The following is a 23,604-nucleotide window of genomic DNA, read 5'->3' as shown; positions in this document are numbered from 1 at the left end:
ACGTTGTCCGATTTGCTCGAAACGTCACGTGTTCGACGAGGGGACCGCCCTCGACGCAGCCGCCCACGTCCGGTTGCGCGCGGGGGTTTTCGAAGAGCGGCCCGGGGGGTAGCGGGGACGCCGAGTGGCGTGGAGCGAGGGCCCGTCATAGCCGCTTGCGGCTTTAATTAGGGCCCGAGCGGCGACTGCAAGTCGCCCAGCGAAAGCCCTATTGTAATTGCTATGTTTATTATTATTATTATTATATTCTCCCTAAAATCGCATTTTTGGGGGCCTCAACATGCCCCAAAACGCGTGAATTTTGGCATGCACATCAGGCCTCGCGAAAAATTTGATATTTTAAAGTCGTTGGAAATGGGCGTGGCCAAATGGCTGAATAGCGCCCCCTACAAACACGTGTCAATGGCATCGCCATCGTCTTACTTTGTCATACACACACAAAATTCGGTAGACATGTGTATTATACCCAGATATACAAAAAATCCTCTTGACCTCATGACCTCAACACAACAGGAAGTCGGCCATTTTGGTTTTGATTTTTTCCGCCTAAAATTAACTCCTCCCAGAGCGTTCGCCCGATCAAGTTCAAATTAGGTACACCACATCTCCAGACCTAGCTGAGCTTATCTTGTGCTCCGTGAGTCCGTAGGTCAAAGGGCGTGGCTGTCAGCGCTCAATTCACTTTGGCGTGCTCGCCATGTCCATACGAGTGGCTCTCACGCCCACATACTTCATCCAATCAACTTCAAACTTGCTGGACATGATGATGGCTCCGCCCTGAACGTCCCGATATATTAACTTCCCACGTAACTCATAGCGCCCCCCGGTGGTAACAGGAAGTGGACTAAAATTTGGAAAATGTACATACTTTGCCCCATCAACTTCATTCCACTTCTAAAACATGCAGAACCAGTTGGTGAAGCTACATTATGAAGACTGTGAAGCTACGAGTAATGGCGTCCGTGTGGGGGCCTGGCTATCATTCCTCGCCATGACAATACGTTTGCCCTTTGGGTGGCTTTATTGAACTCGTATCAACATGAAAATTGGTACACAGGTCCAGGGTCACGACCTCAGCATTTCTATATGGTCGTAGGCGATCTCACTCCTTTCGCCCCCTAGTGGAAACAGGAAGTGCCATATTTTACATCAACATTGTCCGATTTCCACGAAACTTCACATGTGTGATGAGGGACTGACCCTCAACACACCTGCACGCATCCCATTACTGCCCCCTAGTGGACGAACCTTTAACTGCTCATAACTCCCTCATGCTTTGTCCGATTTCCAAGAAACTTCACATGTGTGATGAGGGACTGACCCTGAACGCACCTGCACGCATCCCATTACTGCCCCCTAGTGGACGAACCTTTAACTGCTGATAACTCCCTCATGCTTTGTCCGATTTCCACGAAACTTCACATGTGTGATGAGGGACTGACCCTGAACACACCTGCACGCATACCATTACTGCCCCCTAGTGGACGAACCATTAACTGCTCATAACTCCCTCATGCTTTGTCCGATTCACTCCAAACTTCACATGTGTGATGAGGGACTGACCCTGAACACACCTGCACGCATCCCATTACTGCCCCCTAGTGGATGAACGAAATATTACTTTTTTTTTGCCTCCTTCCTGGTTTTTTCTCCCTTTCACCTTCGCGCCACATCCCCGGCGTGCCTCAGGCCCCGCGGTCGCATGGGTGAGCGAGGGCCCGTCATCGCCGCTTGCGGCTTTAATTAGGGCCCGAGCCTGTGTCAACGACCCAGGGAGGTCCCTATTGTTATTCGACATGCACATTAGTCAACGTGCCAGCCGACGAGTAACAACAAGTAAGCAAGCAAGTACTCAAGTACTGCATAGACCTGGCAGCAAAAACCCCAGATATTGTAATGTTTATTATTATTATTATTATTAGGGCCCGAGCGGCGACTGCAAGTCGCCCAGCGAAAGCCCTTTTGAAATCGCGCTGTTTATTATTATTATTATTATTCTTTATTATTCTTGCGCTCTTAAAATGCCATTTTGACCCCTTTCCCAAAGGCGAAAATGCGTGTACTTTTGCATGGGCGTCCGGCCGGATCCGAAATTCGATATTTTTGAGTTGTCGCACATGGTCGACGCAAAATGGCGGAATAGCGCCCCCTACAAAGTCCAAAAATGCCCATAGGGAATTTTGCTAACTTTGTCCTACACTCACAAAATTTGGTACACATATGTATTATACCCAGATATGCAAAAAAGCCTCTTGACCTCATGACCTCAACCCAACAGGAAGTCGGCCATTTTGGTTTTGATTTTTCCCGCCTAAACTGAACTCCTCCCACAGCGTTCGCCCGATCAAGTTGAAATTAGGTATGCAACATCGTCATACCTAGCTGAGCTTATCTTGTGCTCCGCAGGTCTGTAGCTCAAAGGGCTTGGCCTCTGGCGTGCCCCCAAGTTTGGCGACTGTTTCGGTGCTCGCCATGTAAATACGAACGGCTCTCATGCCCACATAGTTGATCGTAGACGCTTCAAACTTGGTGCAAAAATCTATGGCGAGACCCTGAACGATCCGACATATTATTTGCCTACGTCGCTCATAGCGCCCCCGGTGGTAACAGGAAGTGAACTAAAATTCATTAAAAATACATAGTTGACCCCATCAACTTCATTCCACTTCTAAAACATGCAGAACCAGTTGGTGAAGCTACATTATGAACACTGTGAAGCTACGAGTAATGGCGTCCCTGTGGGGGCGTGGCTACCATCAATTCCTCGCCATGAAAATACGTTTGGCTTTTTGATGGCTTTAATGAACTCGTATCATCATGAAATTTGATACACAGGTCCAGGGTGGAGACCTCTTCCATCTGATAGGGGTGTCGCTCATGTGGCCCCCTAGTGGAAACCGGAAGTGCCATTTTTTGCATCAACATTGTCCGATTTCCAAGAAACTTCACATGTGTGATGAGGGGCTGACCCTGAACACACCTGCACGCATCCCATTACTGCCCCCTAGTGGACGGACCTTAACTGCTCATAACTCCTCATGCTTTGTCCGATGTCCACGAAACTTCACATGTGTGATGAGGGGCTGACCCTGAACACACCTGCACGCATCCCATTACTGCCCCCTAGTGGACAAACCTTTAACTGCTCATAACTCCCTCATGCTTTGTCCGATTTCCACGAAACTTCACATGTGTGATGAGGGACTGACCCTGAACACACCTGCACGCATCTCATTACTGCCCCCTAGTGGACGAACCTTTAACTGCTCATAACTCCCTCATGCTTTGTCCGATTCACTCCAAACTTCACACGAGTGATGAGGGGCGGCCCCTGAACGCACCACACCACATCCGGTGACTGCCCCCTGGTGGATGAACGAAACATTGCGTTTTTGGCCTCCTTCCAGGTTTTTTCTCCATTTCTGCTCCGCGACACGGCCCCGGCGTGCCTCAGGCCCCGCGGTGGCATGGGCGAGCGAGGGCCCGCCATCGCCGCTTGCGGCTTTAATTATTATTATTATTCTCCCACTTCGAACGCCATTTCGACCCCTTTCCCATGCACGAAAACTCACCAAATTTTAGACGCACGTGGGACCTGTGGCAACTTAGCGTTGAGTGGTGGTCTCGCATGTGGGCGTGGCCAAATGGCAAAATAGCGCCCCCTACAAACTTTTCAAAAACCCATAGGGAAAAAAATGACGTTAACGAAAGCGGACCAAAGTCGGCAGACATATTTATCAATGCGAGATGAACAAAAAATCCTCTTATGGCGAAGCCCAAAACCCAACAGGAAGTCGGCCATTTTGGTTCAAATTTCGTTTGCGCAAAACGAACTCCTCCGAGGGGTTACGCCCGATCGGCTCCAAATTGGGTAGAGAACATCGTCAGACCTAGCTGAGCTTATCTTGTGCTCCGCAGGTCTGTAGCTCAAAGGGGTTGGCCTCTGGCGTGCCCCGAAGTTTGGCGACTGTTTCGGTGCTCGCCATGTAAATACGATTGGCTCTCATGCCCACATACTTGATCGTAGACGCTTCAAACTTGGTGCCAAAATCTATGGCGAGACCCTGAACGATCCGACATATTATTTGCGTACGTCGCTCATAGCGCCCCCCGGTGGTAACAGGAAACGTACAAAAATTCGTTAAAAATACGTAGTTCACCAAATAGACTTTGTTACACTTCTAGTACATGCAGACCCGGATGGTGAAGCTACATCATGAACGTTTTGACCCTACGAGCAACGGCGTCCGTGTGCCGCCGCGGCGAATGTGTATCATCCCAATTTAAATTACGTTTGCCTTTCACACGCACATACTTCGTCGTAGCCACTTGAAATTCAAAGGACATGACGATGGCTCCTCCCTGAACGTTTTGATGTATCGACTTCCTGCCTGGCTCATAGCGCCCCCCGGTGGTAACAGGAAGTACGCAAAAATTCATTAAAAATCCATACTTCACCCGATCAACTTCATTCCACTTCTAATACATGCAGAACCAGTTGCTGAAGCTACATTATGAACGCTGCGAAGATACGACGAACGGCGTCCGTGTGCCGCCGCGGCGACTGACGATTTTTTATCGTACAATTACGTTTGCCTTTTTCGTGGCTTTAACGAAGTCGTGTCCTCACGAAATTTCATACACGGGTCAAGAATGGCAAGCTCTTTCAGCGGATAGAGTCGTTTCCCATGGGCGTGGCTAAATGCCTCAATAGCGCCCCCTTGAAGTTTTTCCGAAATTCTCCATAGACAAATTTCGCTTACTTTGTCGTACACATACGAAACTCGACACATACGTGTATCATACCCAAACATACCAAAAATTGAATTGGAGCCACGCCCTAGACCCAACAGGAAGTCGGCCATTTTGGTTAGCATTTCATTGACGCAAAACGAACTCCTCCGAGGGAGTTCGCCCGATTGACTTCAAATTGGGCACGGAACATCTCCAGACTGAGCTGATTACGGCTTGTGCTCCGCAGGTGTGTAGGTCAAAGGGCGTGGCTGCTAGGGCACGGCCAAGTTCCCGAATTCAGCTAAAAAGGTTTAAATGCTATCACGCCCACAGATTTGATCGCAGCAGCTTCAAACTTGGTGCACATGATGAGGGCGTGACCCTGAACGATCCGACATATTATTTTCCTACGTCACTCATAGCGCCCCCGGTGGTAACAGGAAGTGCGCTAAAATTCATTAAAAATACATAGTTGCCCCCATCAACTTCATTCCACTTCTAAAACATGCCGAACAAGTTGGTGAAGGTATTTCGTGAACGCTATGACGCTACGGCTACTGGCCCCCTTGTGGCGGCGACAGGAATAGCGCTCCATCGTGAACTGCCACCTCCCACGGATTTTGCCCGATTGACTTCATATTCGCTACAGATCATCAGGAGACCGAGCTGGTCAAACACTATTAAAAGCTTTTCTCTACGTGAAACGGCGTGGCCGCTAGGGGGCGACAAAGTTGGTCAACTGCTCGTTTAGTCGCCATGCTATTACGTTTGCCTTCCACGCCCACATACTTGGTCGTAGTCACTTCAAAATTTCAGTACGTGATCAGGGGCCCGCCCTCTACGCCTCCATTTGATCGTACGCTAGCTCGCTCAAGACGCCCCCTTGTGGACACAGGAAATGTCGCGTTTTGCATCGACATTGTCCGATCGGCTCGAAACTTCACATGTGTGATGAGGTCACGACCCCGTACGCAACGGCCCACATCCCGTTACCGCCCCTGGTGGACGAACCGTAAACCTGCCGTAACTCCATCGTACGTCGTCCGTTTTGCTCGAAACGTCACGTGTTCGACGAGGGGACCGCCCTCGACGCAGCCGCCCACGTCCGGTTGCGCGCGGGGGTTTTCGAAGAGCGGCCCGGGGGTAGCGGGGACGCCGAGTGGCGTGGAGCGAGGGCCCGTCATAGCCGCTTGCGGCTTTAATTAGGGCCCGAGCCTGTGTCAACGACCAGGGAGGTCCCTATTGTTATTTCGACATGCACATTAGTCGACGTTGCCAGCCGACGAGTAACAACAAGTAAGCAAGCAAGTACTCAAGTACTGCATAGACCTGGCAGCAAAAACCCCAGATATTGTAATGTTTCTTTTTATTATTATTATTATTCTTCCGACGATTCAATTGCCATTTTGACCCCTTTGCCAAGCCGAGAAACGAACGAAACTTTGTAGCCTCGTGGGGCTTCGCGGAAAATTGATATATGATGCCAGCGTCGCATATGGGCGGGGCCAAATGGCTAAATAGCGCCCCTACAATTTTCCCAAAAAAAACCCATAGGGAAAAAAAATGACGTTAACGAAAGCGGACCAAAATCGCCACACATGTTCATCAACCCGAGATGAACACAAAATCCTCCTATAGCGAAGCCCGAAACCCAACAGGAAGTTGGCCATTTTGCTTCAAAGTTTGTAAACGCAAAACGAACTCCTCCGAGGGGTTACGCCCGATCGGCTCCAAATTGGGTCCAGAACATCGCCAGACCTAGCTGAGCTTATCTTGTGCTCCGCAGGTCTGTAGCTCAAAGCGCTTGGCCTCTGGCGTGCCCCGAAGTTTGGCGACTGTTTCGGTGCTCGCCATGTAAATACGAACGGCTCTCATGCCCTCATACTTGATCGTAGACGCTTCAAAATTGGTGCAAAAATCTATGGAGAGACCCTGAACGATCCGACATATTATTTGCGTACGTCGCTCATAGCGCCCCCCCGGTGGTAACAGGAAACGTACAAAAATTCGTTAAAAATACGTAGTTGACCAAATCGACTTCGTTACACTTCTAGTACATGCAGACCCGGATGGTGAAGCTACATCATGAACGCTTTGACCCTACGAGCAACGGCGTCCGTGTGCCGCCGCGGCGAAAGTGTATCATCCCAATTTAAATTTCGTTTGCCTTTCACGCGCACATACTTCGTCGTAGCCACTTGAAATTCAAAGGACATGACGTTGGCTCCTCCCTGAACGTTTTGATGTATCGACTTCCTGCCTGGCTCATAGCGCCCCCCGGTGGTAACAGGAAGTACGCAAAAATTCATTAAAAATCCATACTTCACCCGATCAACTTCATTCCACTTCTAATACATGCAGAACCAGTTGCTGAAGCTACATTATGAACGCTGTGAAGATACGACGAACGGCGTCCGTGTGCCGCCGCGGCGACTGACGATTTTTTATCGTACAATTACGTTTGCCTTTTTCGTGGCTTTAACGAAGTCGTGTCCTCACGAAATTTCATCCACAGGTCAAGAATGGCGAGCTCTTTCAGCGGATAGAGTCGTTTCCCATGGGCGTGGCTAAATGCCTCAATAGCGCCCCCTAGAAGTTTTTCCGAAATTCTCCATAGACAAATTTCGCTTACTTTGTCGTACACATACGAAACTCGACACACACGTGTATCATACCCAAACATACAAAAAATTGAATTGGAGCCACGCCCTAAACCTAACAGGAAGTCGGCCATTTTGGTTAGCATTTCTTTGACGCAAAACGAACTCCTCCGAGGGAGTTCGCCCGATTGACTTCAAATTGGGTACAGAACATCTCCAGACTGAGCTGATTACGGCTTGTGCTCCGCAGGTGTGTAGGTCAAAGGGCGTGGCTGCTAGGGCACGGCCAAGTTCCCGAATTCAGCTAAGAAGGTTTAAATGCTATCACGCCCACAGATTTGATCGCAGCGGCTTCAAACTTGGTGCACATGATGATGGCGTGACCCTGAACGATCCGACATATTATTTTCCTACGTCACTCATAGCGCCCCCCGGTGGTAACAGGAAGTGCGCTAAAATTCATTAAAAATACATAGTTGCCCCCATCAACTTCATTCCACTTCTAAAACATGCCGAACAAGTTGGTGAAGGTATTTCGTGAACGCTATGACGCTACGGCTAATGGCCCCCTTGTGGCGGCGACAGGAATAGCGCTCCATCGTGAACTGCCACCTCCCACGGATTTTGCCCGATTGACTTCATATTCGCTACAGATCATCAGGAGACCGAGCTGGTCAAACACTATTAAAAGCTTTTCTCTACGTCAAACGGCGTGGCTGCTAGGGGGCGACAAAGTTGGTCAACTGCTCGTTTAGTCGCCATGCTATTACGTTTGCCTTCCACGCCCACATACTTGGTCGTAGTCACTTCAAAATTTCAGTACATGATCAGGGGCCCGCCCTCTACGCCTCCATTTGATCGTACGCTAGCTCGCTCAATACGCCCCCTTGTGGACACAGGAAATGTCGCGTTTTGCATCGACATTGTCCGATCAGCTCGAAACTTCACATGTGTGATGAGGTCACGACCCCGTACGCAACGGCCCACATCCCGTTACCGCCCCCTGGTGGACGAACCGTAAACCTGCCGTAACTCCATCGTACGTTGTCCGTTTTGCTCGAAACGTCGCGTGTTCGACGAGGGGACCGCCCTCGACGCAGCCGCCCACGTCCGGTTGCGCGCGGGGGTTTTCGAAGAGCGGCCCGGAGGTAGCGGGGACGCCGAGTGGCGTGGAGCGAGGGCCCGTCATAGCCGCTTGCGGCTTTAATTAGGGCCCGAGCCTGTGTCAACGACCCAGGGAGGTCCCTATTGAAATTCGACATCCACACCGATCACCGACAAGCAACAAGTAACCAAGCAAGTAATCAAGTACTCAAGTGACCTGGCAGAAAAAACGCTACCTTGAAATGCAAATGTTTATTATTATTATTATTATTATTATTTATTTTATCCGACTTCGAACGCCATTTCGACCCCTTTCCCAAGCCGAGAAACGGACGAGATTTTGCACGCACCTGGGACCAGTGGCAACTCGGGCGTACTGTGGTGGTCTCGCATGTGGGCGTGGCCAAATGGCACCACAGCGCCCCTAGACCGCGCATAGGGAATTACATTTTTCGTCTCGGATTTGGACGAAACTTGGTATACTTAACTATCAACCCGAGATCTTCAAAAAATTTCATAAAATGACATACTCTAAAACCAACAGGAAGTCCGCCATTTTGCTTCAAAGTTTGTAAACGCAAAACGAACTCCTCCTAGGGATTACGCCCGATCGGCTCCAAATTGGGTTCAGAACATCGTCAGACCTAGCTGAGCTTATCTTGTGCTCCGCAGGTCTGTAGCTCAAAGCGCTTGGCCTCTGGCGTGCCCCGAAGTTTGGCGGACTGTTTCGGTGCTCGCCATGTAAATACGAACGGCTCTCATGCCCACATACTTCATCGTAGACGCTTCAAACTTGGTGCACAAATCTATGGAGAGACCCTGAACGATCCGACATATTATTTGCGTACGTCGCTCATAGCGCCCCCCGGTGGTAACAGGAAACGTACAAAAATTCGTTAAAAATACGTAGTTGACCAAATCGACTTCATTCCACTTCTAAAACATGCAGACCCGGATGGTGAAGCTACATCATGAACGCTTTGACCCTACGAGCAACGGCGTCCGTGTGCCGCCGCGGCGAAAGTGTATCATCCCAATTTAAATTACGTTTGCCAATTACGCGCACATACTTCGTCGTAGCCACTTGAAATTCAAAGGACATGACGATGGCTCCTCCCTGAACGTTTTGATGTATCGACTTCCTGCCTGGCTCATAGCGCCCCCCGGTGGTAACAGGAAGTACGCAAAAATTCATTAAAAATCCATACTTCACCCGATCAACTTCATTCCACTTCTAATACATGCAGAACCAGTTGCTGAAGCTACATTATGAACGCTGTGAAGATACGACGAACGGCGGCCGTGTGCCGCCGCGGCGACTGACGATTTTTTTATCGTACAATTACGTTTGCCTTTTTCGTGGCTTTAACGAAGTCGTGTCCTCACGAAATTTCATACACAGGTCAAGAATGGCGAGCTCTTTCAGCGGATAGAGTCGTTTCCCATGGGCGTGGTTAAATGCCTCAATAGCGCCCCCTTGAAGTTTTTCCGAAATTCTCCATAGACAAATTTCGCTTACTTTGTCGTACACATACGAAACTCGACAGACACCTGTATCATACCCAAACATACAAAAAATTGAATTGGAGCCACGCCCTAAACCCAACAGGAAGTCGGCCATTTTGGTTAGCATTTCTTTGACGCAAAACGAACTCCTCCGAGGCAGTTCGCCCGATTCACTTCAAATTGGGTACAGAACATCTCCAGACTGAGCTGATTACGGCTTGTGCTCCGGGGGTGTGTTGGTCAAAGGGCGTGGCTGCTAGGGCACGGCCAAGTCCCACGAAGCAGCTAAGAAGTTTGCAATGCTATCACGCCCACAGATTTGATCGCTGCGGCTTCAAACTTGGTTCACATGATGAGGGCGTGACCCTGAACGATCCGACATATTACTTTCATACGTCACTCATAGCGCCCCCCGGTGGTAACAGGAAGTGCGCTAAAATTCATTAAAAATACATCGTTGACCCCATCAACTTCATTCCACTTCTAAAACATGCCGAACAAGTTGGTGAAGCTATTTCATGAATGCTATGAAGCTACGGCTAATGGCCCCCTTGTGGCGGAGACAGGAATAGCGCTCCACCGTGAACTGCCTCCTCCTACGGATTTTGCCCGATTGACTTCATATTCGCTACAAGTCATCAGGAGACCGAGCTGGTCAAACACTATTAAAAGCTTTTCTCTACGTCAAACGGCGTGGCTGCTAGGGGGCGACAAAGTTGGCCAACTGCTCGTTTAGTCGCCATGCTATTACGTTTGCCTTCCACGCCCACATACTTGATCGTAGTCACTTCAAAATTTAGGGACATGATCAGAGGCCCGCCCTCTACACCTCTGTTTCATCGTGGGCTAGCTCGCTCAAGTAGCCCCCTTGTGGACACAGGAAATGTAGTGTTTTGCATCGACATTGTCCGATTAGCTCGAAACTTCACGTGTTTGATGAGGGGACCGCCCTCGACGCAGCCGCCCGCCTCCGGTGGCACGTGGGGGTTTCGAAGAGCGCCCCGGGGGTAGCGGGGACCGGGGGGTGTGGGAGCGGGACGCTGAGTGGCGTGGAGCGAGGGCCCGTCATAGCCGCTTGCGGCTTTAATTATTATTATTATTCTTTATTATTCTTGCGCTCTTAAAATGCCATTTTGACCCCTTTCCCAAAGGCGAAAATGCGTGTACTTTTGCATGGGCGTCCGGCCGGATCCGAAATTCGATATTTTTGAGTTGTCGCACACGGTCGACGCAAAATGGCGGAATAGCGCCCCCTACAAAGTCCAAAAATGCCCATAGGGAATTTTGCTAACTTTGTCCTACACTCACAAAATTTGGTACACATATGTATTATACCCAGATATGCAAAAAAGCCTCTTGACCTCATGACCTCAACCCAACAGGAAGTCGGCCATTTTGGTTTTGATTTTTCCCGCCTAAACTGAACTCCTCCCACAGCGTTCGCCCGATCAAGTTGAAATTAGGTACGCAACATCGTCATACCTAGCTGAGCTTATCTTGTGCTCCGCAGGTCTGTAGCTCAAAGGGCTTGGCCTCTGGCGTGCCCCCAAGTTTGGCGACTGTTTCGGTGCTCGCCATGTAAATACGAACGGCTCTCATGCCCACATAGTTGATCGTAGACGCTTCAAACTTGGTGCAAAAATCTATGGCGAGACCCTGAACGATCCGACATATTATTTGCCTACGTCGCTCATAGCGCCCCCCGGTGGTAACAGGAAGTGAACTAAAATTCATTAAAAATACATAGTTGACCCCATCAACTTCATTCCACTTCTAAAACATGCAGAACCAGTTGGTGAAGCTACATTATGAACACTGTGAAGCTACGAGTAATGGCGTCCCTGTGGGGGCGTGGCTACCATCAATTCCTCGCCATGAAAATACGTTTGGCTTTTTGATGGCTTTAATGAACTCGTATCATCATGAAATTTGATAGACAGGTCCAGGGTGGAGACCTCTTCCATCTGATAGGGGTGTCGCTCATGTGGCCCCCTAGTGGAAACCGGAAGTGCCATTTTTGCATCAACATTGTCCGATTTCCACGAAACTTCACATGTGTGATGAGGGGCTGACCCTGAACACACCTGCACGCATCCCATTACTGCCCCCTAGTGGACGGACCTTTAACTGCTCATAACTCCCTCATGCTTTGTCCGATTTCCACGAAACTTCACATGTGTGATGAGGGGCTGACCCTGAACACACCTGCACGCATCCCATTACTGCCCCCTAGTGGACGGACCTTTAACTGCTCATAACTCCCTCATGCTTTGTCCGATTTCCACGAAACTTCACATGTGTGATGAGGGGCTGACCCTGAACACACCTGCACGCATCCCATTACTGCCCCTAGTGGACAAAACTTTAACTGCTCATAACTCCCTCATGCTTTGTCCGATTTCCACGAAACTTCACATGTGTGATGAGGGACTGACCCTGAACACACCTGCACGCATCTCATTACTGCCCCCTAGTGGACGAACCTTTAACTGCTCATAACTCCCTCATGCTTTGTCCGATTCACTCCAAACTTCACACGAGTGATGAGGGGCGGCCCCTGAACGCACCACACCACATGCGGTGACTGCCCCCTGGTGGATGAACGAAACATTGCGTTTTTGGCCTCCTTCCAGGTTTTTTCTCCATTTCTGCTCCGCGCCACGGCCCCGGCGTGCCTCAGGCCCCGCGGTGGCATGGGCGAGCGAGGGCCCGCCATCGCCGCTTGCGGCTTTAATTAGGGCCCGAGCGGCGACTGCAAGTCGCCTGGCGAAAGCCCTATTGAAATTCGTTCATGCCCCAACGTGCAAGTGACCCCAAAGTGCAAGTGACCCCAAAGTAATCAAGTAGTGAAGTAATCATGTGGTATGGAAGACCCCCCGGGGAAAAATTGCTATATTGAAATTGTAATGTTTATTATTAGGGCCCGAGCGGCGACTGCAAGTCGCCCAGCGAAAGCCCTATTGTAATTCGTTCATGCCCCAACGTGCACGTGACCCCAATGTGCAAGTGACCCCAAAGTAATCAAGTAGTGAAGTAATCATGTGGTATGGAAGACCCAGGGGGAAAAATGCTATATTGAAATTGTAATGTTTATTATTCTTATTATTATTATTATTATTCACGCGACTTTTCATGCCCCAATTTCGCCCCTTTCCCAAACTGGAAAAGTTGTCTAACTTTGCATGTCCCTCCGGCCTCATCCGAAATTCGATATTTTTGGGTCGTCGCACATGGTCGACGCAAAATGGCGAAATAGCGCCCCCTACAAACTTTAAATTTGCCCTCGCCTATTGGGTTACTTTGTCGTAGGCAGACGAAATTTGGTACACACATTCATCATCCCCAGACGCACAAAAAAGTCTCTTAACGTCATGGTAAAATCTCAACAGGAAGTCGGCCATTTTGATTTTAATTTTCAATTTTTGCCATTTTTTGGCCATTTTTGGACATTTCCACTACTTACGTTTGATCTAACTCGTCCTAGGGATTTCACTCGATCGGCTTCAAATTTGTTTTTCCAGCATCGAAACCCCATGATGACCTTATCTTGTGCTCCGCAGGTGTGTAGGTCATAGGGCGTGGCTGCTATGGCTCAATTCACATTGGCGACTGTTTCGGTGCTCGCCATGTAAATACGAATGGCTCTCACGCCCACATACTTTATCGTAGCTACTTCAAACTTGCTGGACATGACGATGGCTCCGCCCTGAACGTCCCGATATATTAATTTCCTACGTCACTCATAGCGCCCCCCGGTGGTAACAGGAAGTGACCAGTTTTTACATTACGTGTACTGATTCCACATAGTTGGCCCCATCAACTTCATTCCACTTCTAAAACGTGCAGAACCAGTTGGTGAAGCTACATTATGAACGCTGTGAAGCTACGAGTAATGGCGACCGCGTGGCGTCATGGCAACTGATGATCCCTCGCCAAGAAAATACGTTTGGCTTTATGATGGCTTTAATGAACACGTATCATCATGAAAATTGGTACACAGGTCCAGGGTCACGACCTCAACGTCTCCATATGCTCATAGGCGATCTCACTCATGTAGCCCCCTAGTGGAAACAGGAAGTGCCATTTTTTGCATCAACATTGTCCGATTTCCACGAAACTTCACATGTGTGATGAGGGGCTGACCCTGAACACACCTGCACGCATGCCATTACTGCCCCCTAGTGGACGAACCTTTAACTGCTCATAACTCCCTCATGCTTTGTCCGATTTCCAAGAAACTTCACATGTGTGATGAGGGGCTGACCCTGAACACACCTGCACGCATCCCATTACTGCCCCCTAGTGGACGAACCTTTAACTGCTCATAACTCCCTCATGCTTTGTCCGATTCACTCCAAACTTCACACGAGTGATGAGGGGCGGCCCCTGAACGCACCACACCACATGCGGTGACTGCCCCCTGGTGGATGAACGAAACATTGCATTTTTGGCCTCCTTCCGGGGTTTTTTCTCCATTTCTGCTCCGCGCCACGGCCCCGGCGTGCCTCAGGCCCCGCGGTGGCATGGGCGAGCGAGGGCCCGCCATCGCCGCTTGCGGCTTTAATTATTATTATTATTCTTCCGACATTTCGTGCCTCAATTTCGCCCCTTTCCCAAATGCGAAAATGCGTATACTTTTGCACGGACGTCCGGCCTGATCCGAAATTCGATATTTTTGGGTGGTCGCACATGGTCGACGCGAAATGGCGAAATAGCGCCCCCTACAAACTTTCAAAATCCCCATAGGGAATTTGACTGACTTTGTCCGATGTTGATAAAATTTGGTACACATATGTATTATAACCAGATATGCAAAAAAGCCTCTTGACCTCATGACCTCAACCCAACAGGAAGTCGGCCATTTTGGTGTAGATTTTTCCCGCCAAAAATTAACTTCTCCCAGAGCGTTCGCCCAATCAAGTTCAAATTAGGTATACCACATCTCCAGACCTAGCTGAGCTTTCGTTGTGCTCCGTGAGTCCGTAGGTCAAAGGGCGTGGCTGCCAGCGCTCATCAGACTTTGGCGTTCTCGCCATGTCCATACGTGTGGCTCTCACTCCCACATACTTCATCCAATCAACTTCAAACTTGCTGGACATGAAGATGGCTCCGCCCTGAACGTCCCGATATATTAACTTCCCACGTAACTCATAGCGCCCCCCGGTGGTAACAGGAAGTGTACTAAAATTTGGAAAATGTACATACTTTGCCCTATCAACTTCATTCCACTTCTACAACATGCAGAACCAGTTGGTGAAGTTACATTATGAACGCTGTGAAGCTACGAGTAATGGCGTCCCTGTGGGGGCGTGGCTAACATTCCTCGCTATGACAATACGTTTGCCCTTTGGATGGCTTTATTGAACTCCTATCAACATGAAAATTGGTACACAGGTCCAGGGTCACGACCTCAACGTTTCTATGTACTCATAGGCGATCTCACTCATTCGCCCCCTAGTGGAAACAGGAAGTACCATATTTTACATCTACATTGTCCGATTTCCACGAAACTTCACATGTGTGATGAGGGACTGACCCTGAACACAGCTGCACACATCCCATTACTGCCCCCTGGTGGACGAACCATTAACTGCTCATAACTCCTTCATGCTTTGTCCGATTCACTCCAAACTTCACATGTGTGATGAGGGACTGACTCTGAACACACCTGCACGCATACCATTACTGCCCCCTGGTGGATGAACGAAACATTGCAATTTTGGCCTCCTTCCAGGTTTTTTCTCCATTTCTGCTCCGCGCCACGGCCCCGGCGTGCCTCAGGCCACGCGGTGGCATGGGCGAGCGAGGGCCCGCCATCGCCGCTTGCGGCTTTAATTAGGGCCCGAGCGGCGACTGCAAGTCGCCCAGCGAAAGCCCTATTGAAATTGTAATGTTTATTAGGGCCCGAGCGGCGACTGCAAGTCGCCCAGCGAAAGCCCTATTGTAATTGCTCTGTTTATTATTATTCTTTCATTCTTTTTCTCTCAAAAGGATCGCATTTTTGGAGGCTTCAACATGCCCCAAAACGCGTAAATTTTGGCATGCACATCAGGACTGGCGAAAAATTTGATATTTTAAAGTCGTTGGAAATGGGCGTGGCCAAATGGCTAAATAGCGCCCCCTACAAAATTTCAAAACATCAGCCCCACCTTTGTGTGTCACCTAGACGCATGAAATTTGGTGGGCTTATAGAACATGGCAAGACGCACAAAAAAGCCTCTTATGTCATGGTGAAATCACAACAGGAAGTCGGCCATTTTGATTTGAATTTTTGACCTGTTTGATCTATCTCCTCCTAGGGATTTTGTCCGATTGACTTCAAATTGGCTGGAGACCACCGAGATGCCACTCTGATCAAAAGTTGTGCTCCGCAGGTCTCTACGTCAAAGGGCGTGGCTTCTGGGGCCTTGAGGATTTTGGCGACTTTTCGTTTGCTCGCCATTTCACCTTCGAACAGCTCTAACGCCCACATACTTTATCCGATCAACTTCAAACTTGCTGGACATGATGACGGCTCCGCCCTGAACGTCCCCATATATTAATTTCCTACGTCACTCATAGCGCCCCCCCGGTGGTAACAGGAAGTGGCCAGGTTTTACCTTAACGTGTACAGATGGCACATAGTTCACCCCATCAACTTCATTCCACTTCTAAAACATGCAGACTAAGGTGGTGAAGCTACATCATGAACGCTGTGAAGCTACGAGTAATGGCGTCCGTGTGGCGACGCGGCGTCAATTCCTCGCCATGACAATACGTTTGCCCTTTGGATGGCTTTATTGAACTCGTATCAACATGAAAATTGGTACACAGGTCCAGGGTCACGACCTCAACGTCTCCATATGCTCATAGGCGATCTCACTCATGTTGCCCCCTAGTGGAAACAGGAAGTGGCATATTTTACATCAACATTGTCCGATTTCCACGAAACTTCACATGTGTGATGAGGGGCTGACCCTGAACACACCTGTACGCATCCCATTACTGCCCCCTAGTGGATGAACCATTAACTGCTCATAACTTCCTCATGCTTTGTCCGATTCACTCCAAACTTCACATGTGTGATGAGGGACTGACCCTGAACACACCTGCATGCATCCCATTACTGCCCCCTGGTGGATGAACCATCAACTCATCATAACTCCTTCATGCTTTTTCCGATTTGCTCGAAACTTCACGTGTGTGATGAAGGTTCGCCCCTGAGCTCATCTGCCTACATCTGGTTACCGCCCCCTGGTGGATGAACGAAATATTGCGTTTTTTTGCTCCTGCCAGGGTTTTTCTCCCTTCTCACCACAGCCCCCGCGTGCCTCAGGCCCCGCGGTGGCGTGGAGTCGCGAGGGCCCGATCATCGCCGCTTGCGGCTTTAATTATTCTTATTATTATTCACGCGACTCTTCATGCCCCAATTTCGCCCCTTTCCCCAACTGGAAAAGTTGTCTAACTTTGCATGTCCCTCCGGCCTCATCCGAAATTCGATATTTTTGGGTCGTCGCACATGGTCGACGCAAAATGGCGAAATAGCGCCCCCTACAAACTTTCAAAATCCCCATAGGGAATTTGAGTGACTTTGTCCGATGTTGATAAAATTTGGTACACATATGTATTATAACCAGATATGCAAAAAAGCCTCTTGACCTCATGACCTCAACCCAACAGGAAGTCGGCCATTTTGGTGTAGATTTTTCCCGCCTAAACTTAACTCCTCCCAGAGCGTTCGCCCGATCAAGTTCAAATTAGGTATACCACATCTCCAGACCTAGCTGAGCTTACGATGTGCTCCGTGAGTCCATAGGTCAAAGGGCGTGGCTGCCAGCGCTCATCAGACTTTGGCGTTCTCGCCATGTCCATACGTGTGGCTCTCACGCCCACATACTTCATCCAATCAACTTCAAACTTGCTGGACATGACGATGGCTCCGCCCTGAACGTCCCGATATATTAACTTCCCACGTAACTCATAGCGCCCCCCGGTGGTAACAGGAAGTGTACTAAAATTTTGAAAATGTACATACTTTGCCCCATCAACTTCATTCCACTTCTACAACATGCAGAACCAGTTGGTGAAGCTACATTATGAACGCTGTGAAGCTACGAGTAATGGCGTCCCTGTGGGGGCGTGGCTAACATTCCTCGCTATGACAATACGTTTGCCCTTTGGATGGCTTTATTGAACTCGTATCAACATGAAAATTGGTACACAGGTCCAGGGTCACGACCTCAACGTTTCTATGTACTCATAGGCGATCTCACTCATTCGCCCCCTAGTGGAAACAGGAAGTGCCATTTTTTGCATCAACATTGTCCGATTTCCACGAAACTTCACATGTGTGATGAGGGACTGACCCTGAACACACCTACATGCATCCCATTACTGCCCCCTAGTGGACAAACTTTTAACTGCTCATAACTCCCTCATGCTTTGTCCGATTTCCACGAAACTTCACATGTGTGATGAGGGACTGACCCTGAACACACCTGCATGCATCCCATTACTGCCCCCTAGTGGACGAACCTTTAACTGCTCATAACTCCCTCATGCTTTGTCCGATTTCCACGAAACCTCACATGTGTGATGAGGGGCTGACCCTGAACACACCTGCACGCATCGCATTACTGCCCCCTAGTGGACGAACCTTCAACTGCTCATAACTCACTCATGCTTTGTCCGATTCACTCCAAACTTCACACGAGTGATGAGGGGCGGCCCCTGAACGCACCAGACCACATGCGGTGACTGCCCCCTGGTGGATGAACGAAACATTGCGTTTTTTGCCTCCTTCCGGGTTTTTTCTCCATTTCTGCTCCGCGCCACGGCCCCGGCGTGCCTCAGGCCCCGCGGTGGCATGGGCGAGCGAGGGCCCGCCATCGCCGCTTGCGGCTTTAATTATTATTATTATTCTTCCGACATTTCGTGCCTCAATTTCGCCCCTTTCCCAAATGCGAAAATGCATATACTTTTGCACGGACGTCCGGCCTGATCCGAAATTCGATATTTTTGGATGGTCGCACATGGTCGACGCGAAATGGCGAAATAGCGCCCCCTACAAACTTTCAAAATCCCCATAGGGAATTTGACTGACTTTGTCCGATGTTGATAAAATTTGGTACACATATGTATTATAACCAGATATGCAAAAAAGCCTCTTGACCTCATGACCTCAACCCAACAGGAAGTCGGCCATTTTGGTGTAGATTTTTCCCGCCAAAAATTAACTTCTCCCAGAGCGTTCGCCCGATCAAGTTCAAATTAGGTATACCACATCTCCAGACCTAGCTGAGCTTATCTTGTGCTCCGTGAGTCCGTAGGTCAAAGGGCGTGGCTGCCAGCGCTCATCAGACTTTGGCGTTCTCGCCATGTCCATACGTGTGGCTCTCACGCCCACATACTTCATCCAATCAACTTCAAACTTGCTGGACATGACGATGGCTCCGCCCTGAACGTCCCAATATATTAACTTCCCACGTAACTCATAGCGCCCCCCGGTGGTAACAGGAAGTGGACTAAAATTTGGAAAATGTACATACTTTATCCCATCAACTTCATTCCACTTCTACAACATGCAGAACCAGTTGGTGAAGTTACGTTATGAACGCTGTGAAGCTACGCGTAATGGCGTCCCTGTGGGGGCGTGGCTAACATTCCTCGCCATGACAATACGTTTGCCCTTTGGATGGCTTTATTGAACTCGTATCAACATGAAAATTGGTACACAGGTCCAGGGTCACGACCTCAACGTTTCTATGTACTCATAGGCGATCTCACTCATTCGCCCCCTAGTGGAAACAGGAAGTACTATATTTTACATCAACATTGTCCGATTTCCACGAAACTTCACATGTGTGATGAGGGACTGACTCTGAACACAGCTGCACGCATCCCATTACTGCCCCCTGGTGGACGAACCATTAACTGCTCATAACTCCCTCATGCTTTGTCCGATTCACTCCAAACTTCACATGAGTGATGAGGGGCGGCCCCTGAAAGCACCACACCACATGCGGTGACTGCCCCCTGGTGGATGAACGAAACATTGCAATTTTGGCCTCCTTCCAGGTTTTTTCTCCATTTCTGCTCCGCGCCACGGCCCCGGCGTGCCTCAGGCCCCGCGGTGGCATGGGCGAGCGAGGGCCCGCCATCGCCGCTTGCGGCTTTAATTATTATTATTATTCTTACGCAACTTCTGGCCCCAATTTCGCCCCTTTCCCAAATGCGAAAATGCGTCTACTTTTGCACGGACGTCCGGCCTTCTCCGAAATTCGATATTTTGGTGGTGCCGCACATGGGCGGCGCAAAATGGCTGAATAGCGCCCCCTACAACCACGTGTCAATGGCATCGCCATTCGTCTTACTTTGTCGTACACACATAAAATTCGGTACACATATGTATTATACCCAGATATACAAAAAAGCCTCTTGACCTCATGACCTCAACCCAACAGGAAGTCGGCCATTTTGGTTTTGATTTTTCCCGCCTAAACTTAACTCCTCCCACAGAATTTGCCCGATCAAGTTCAAATTAGGTACACCACATCTCCAGACCTAGCTGAGCTTATCTTGTGCTCCGTGAGTCCGTAGGTCAAAGGGCGTGGCTGCCTGTGCTCAACAGACTTTGGCGTTCTCGCCATGTCCATACGAGTGGCTCTCACGCCCACATACTTCATCCAATCAACTTCAAACTTGCTGGACATGATGTTGGCTCCGCCCTGAACGTCCCGATATATTAACTTCCCACGTAACTCATAGCGCCCCCCGGTGGTAACAGGAAGTGTACTAAAATTTGGAAAATGTACATACTTTGCCCCATCAACTTCATTCCACTTCTAAAACATGCAGAACCAGTTGGTGAAGCTACATTATGAAGACTGTGAAGCTACGAGTAATGGCGTCCGTGTGGCGACGCGGCGACCATTCCTCGCCATGACAATACGTTTGCCCTTTGGATGGCTTTATTGAACTTGTATCAACATGAAAATTGGTACACAGGTCAAGGGTCACGACCTCAACGTTTCCATATGCTGGTAGGCGATCTCACTCATTCGCCCCCTAGTGGAAACAGGAAGTGCCATATTTTACATCAACATTGTCCGATTTCCACGAAACTTCACATGTGTGATGAGGGACTGACCCTGAACACACCTGCACGCATCCCATTACTGCCCCCTGGTGGACGAACCTTTAACTGCTCATAATTCCTTCATGCTTTGTCCGATTCACTCCAAACTTCACATGAGTGATGAGGGGCCGTCCCTGAACGCACCTACCCACAACTGCTTAGCGCCACCTGGTGGATGAACGAAGCATTGCAGCCCCGACATGCCTCAGGCCCCGCGGTGGCATGGGCGAGCGAGGGCCCGTCATCGCCGCTTGCGGCTTTAATTTACTTTGTAACTTAAGCTATTTAAAATGTAACTAAGTAAATTTCTTCCAACAATATGTACTCAAGTAAAAGTAAAAGTACTGATTTTAAAAATTACTCAAAAAAGTACAAGTACACAAAAAAGCTACTTAATTACAGTAACTTGAGTAAATGTAACTCGTTACTTTCCACCCCTGCGTATGGACATATTGGTGGTCGTCCTCCTCATATCTGTGATGTCACAGTTACATCAGCACAGACTGTTAGAAGTCATTCATATTCCTCTGGCCACACCTCCAGACTGCAGCCAATCACAACCTGCCGTTAGAGCACAGCCTCCTGTGACATCACGGGAAGTGTGTCTGTATGTGTGGATTGGTGTGTGCATTTTTTTCTCAGTCATGAGACTGAACTGTCAACCAGTCTGTGGCCTTCAAGTGGCTGTGACATTGACACAAACGACACTTGGTCACACACAGACAGACAAACACCCACACAAAGCCGCCACCCCCTCCCTTTCTTCTTCTTTTTTTTTTTTTACACAGTGGTTATGATAATATAAATTATTTTATTGATTTTCCAATGATTAAATATCCACGTTACTGTAATGTGCATCGAGGCGACAGGCTGCTGTTACTGTAAACTGCAGCTGTAACTCTGCTGCAGCAGCTCCACCTAGTGTCACTTTTAATGAATAACACCAAATGTCCAAGCTTCAGCACATAGAGGAGCTATTCATGTTTTGTGTAAACAGTTAACTATCTCACCAAGAAGTAATGTATATATGTACATAATGTAAGAATGTAAGATCCTGTCGTTACCAGTTGAATCTGAAAACAAATGGATCTGATCATAGCAAATAGTTTTGATTTTGAACAAAAAGAAAAGTCACAGAACTAATTAAACTCATGACAGGACACTAATGTGAGTGCACAGCTGGACCCACTTGGTAAGACTGTGGGATATATAGTAACACAGATTCCCTTACAGAAAAAAACACATGCACTTCACATGTTATTCACATGTGATTTTCCACATGTGAAAGACTTTGCATATCGTAATCATATTATTCGCATGGGAAACATGTGGTTTTGGCCAAATTTTATGTTAAGCACATGCGAATTCCCACATGTGGTAACATGTAGAGTACATGTGTAAAACATGTTACCACATGTGGAAAATGGGTTCACATGGAAACATAAAATTGGGCTAAAATCACATGTTTCCCATGTGCAAATAACATGATTCCCATGTGCAAAAATGTTCACATCACATGTGAAGTTCGTGTGTTTTTTCTGTAACACTGAAGACTAAAAAACTGTATCCTTTTTTACCACAATGACAGGATGTCTATGAAATTTGCAGTCTTTAATCACTGCACTTGTTAGTAATGTTTATTTACTGTATTTATTATTTATCAGTTATATGCCTACTAATTAATATTATTATGTTTATTATTATTTTGATCTATACACAGTGATGGACAGTATCGGAGTAAATTTACTTGAGTACAGTACTTAAGTACATATCCAGAGGATTTGTACTAATTTCTAGGAAGGCTGAAAAGTACTTGTTACTTTCAGGTCTGCTCTTTTTTTTTTTCTTCTAAAATCCTATTGGACACAAGCTGTGTTTGTCAAAGAAGGAAACCCTAACCCCTAAAAGCAGCACATCAGTGCAGCTGGTTTCAAAGAGTTAATTCTCAGAAACAAGAGTTAAAAGGTCCTTAAATTCACCTAGAAAAAATTATAGTAATTCATTGATGTGAAAAATAAGAAATGTACTCTTACTCTTACTTTTACTTAAAGTAAATTTAAAAGCATGTACTTTTGGATACTTAAGTACCTTTAAAAGCAAGTACTTTTTTACTCTTACTCGAGTAACATGTCGACTGACCCTTACGAAAGAAAAATATATTTACCAATATATTACTTGCAATATATTGTAATATATTATTCTTCCATTACATTTTCCAATATATTATATATTGTAAATATATGGAAAAATATATTGATGACACATATATTATACAATATATTATATATTGCAATATATGGAAAAATATATTGATGACACATATATTATACAACATATTATATATTGATGTAATATATTGCAATATATTGCAAAATATACAAAAAACTGCCCCTTTCAATATATTGAAATATATTAAACCTGAATATATAATATATGGGTTTATATATCCCAAAATATATGCAATTTTATATTTATAAATATCCACCATAATGTATTCAGATTTATATGATAAAATGTATTGATAATATATGAAAAGATATAGTG

Source organism: Trachurus japonicus, chromosome 18, assembly GCF_045865225.1.
Source record: "Trachurus japonicus isolate A0001 chromosome 18, Traja_1.0".
Taxonomy (NCBI): Eukaryota; Metazoa; Chordata; class Actinopteri; order Carangiformes; family Carangidae; genus Trachurus; species Trachurus japonicus.
This window is presented reverse-complemented; position numbering follows the sequence as displayed.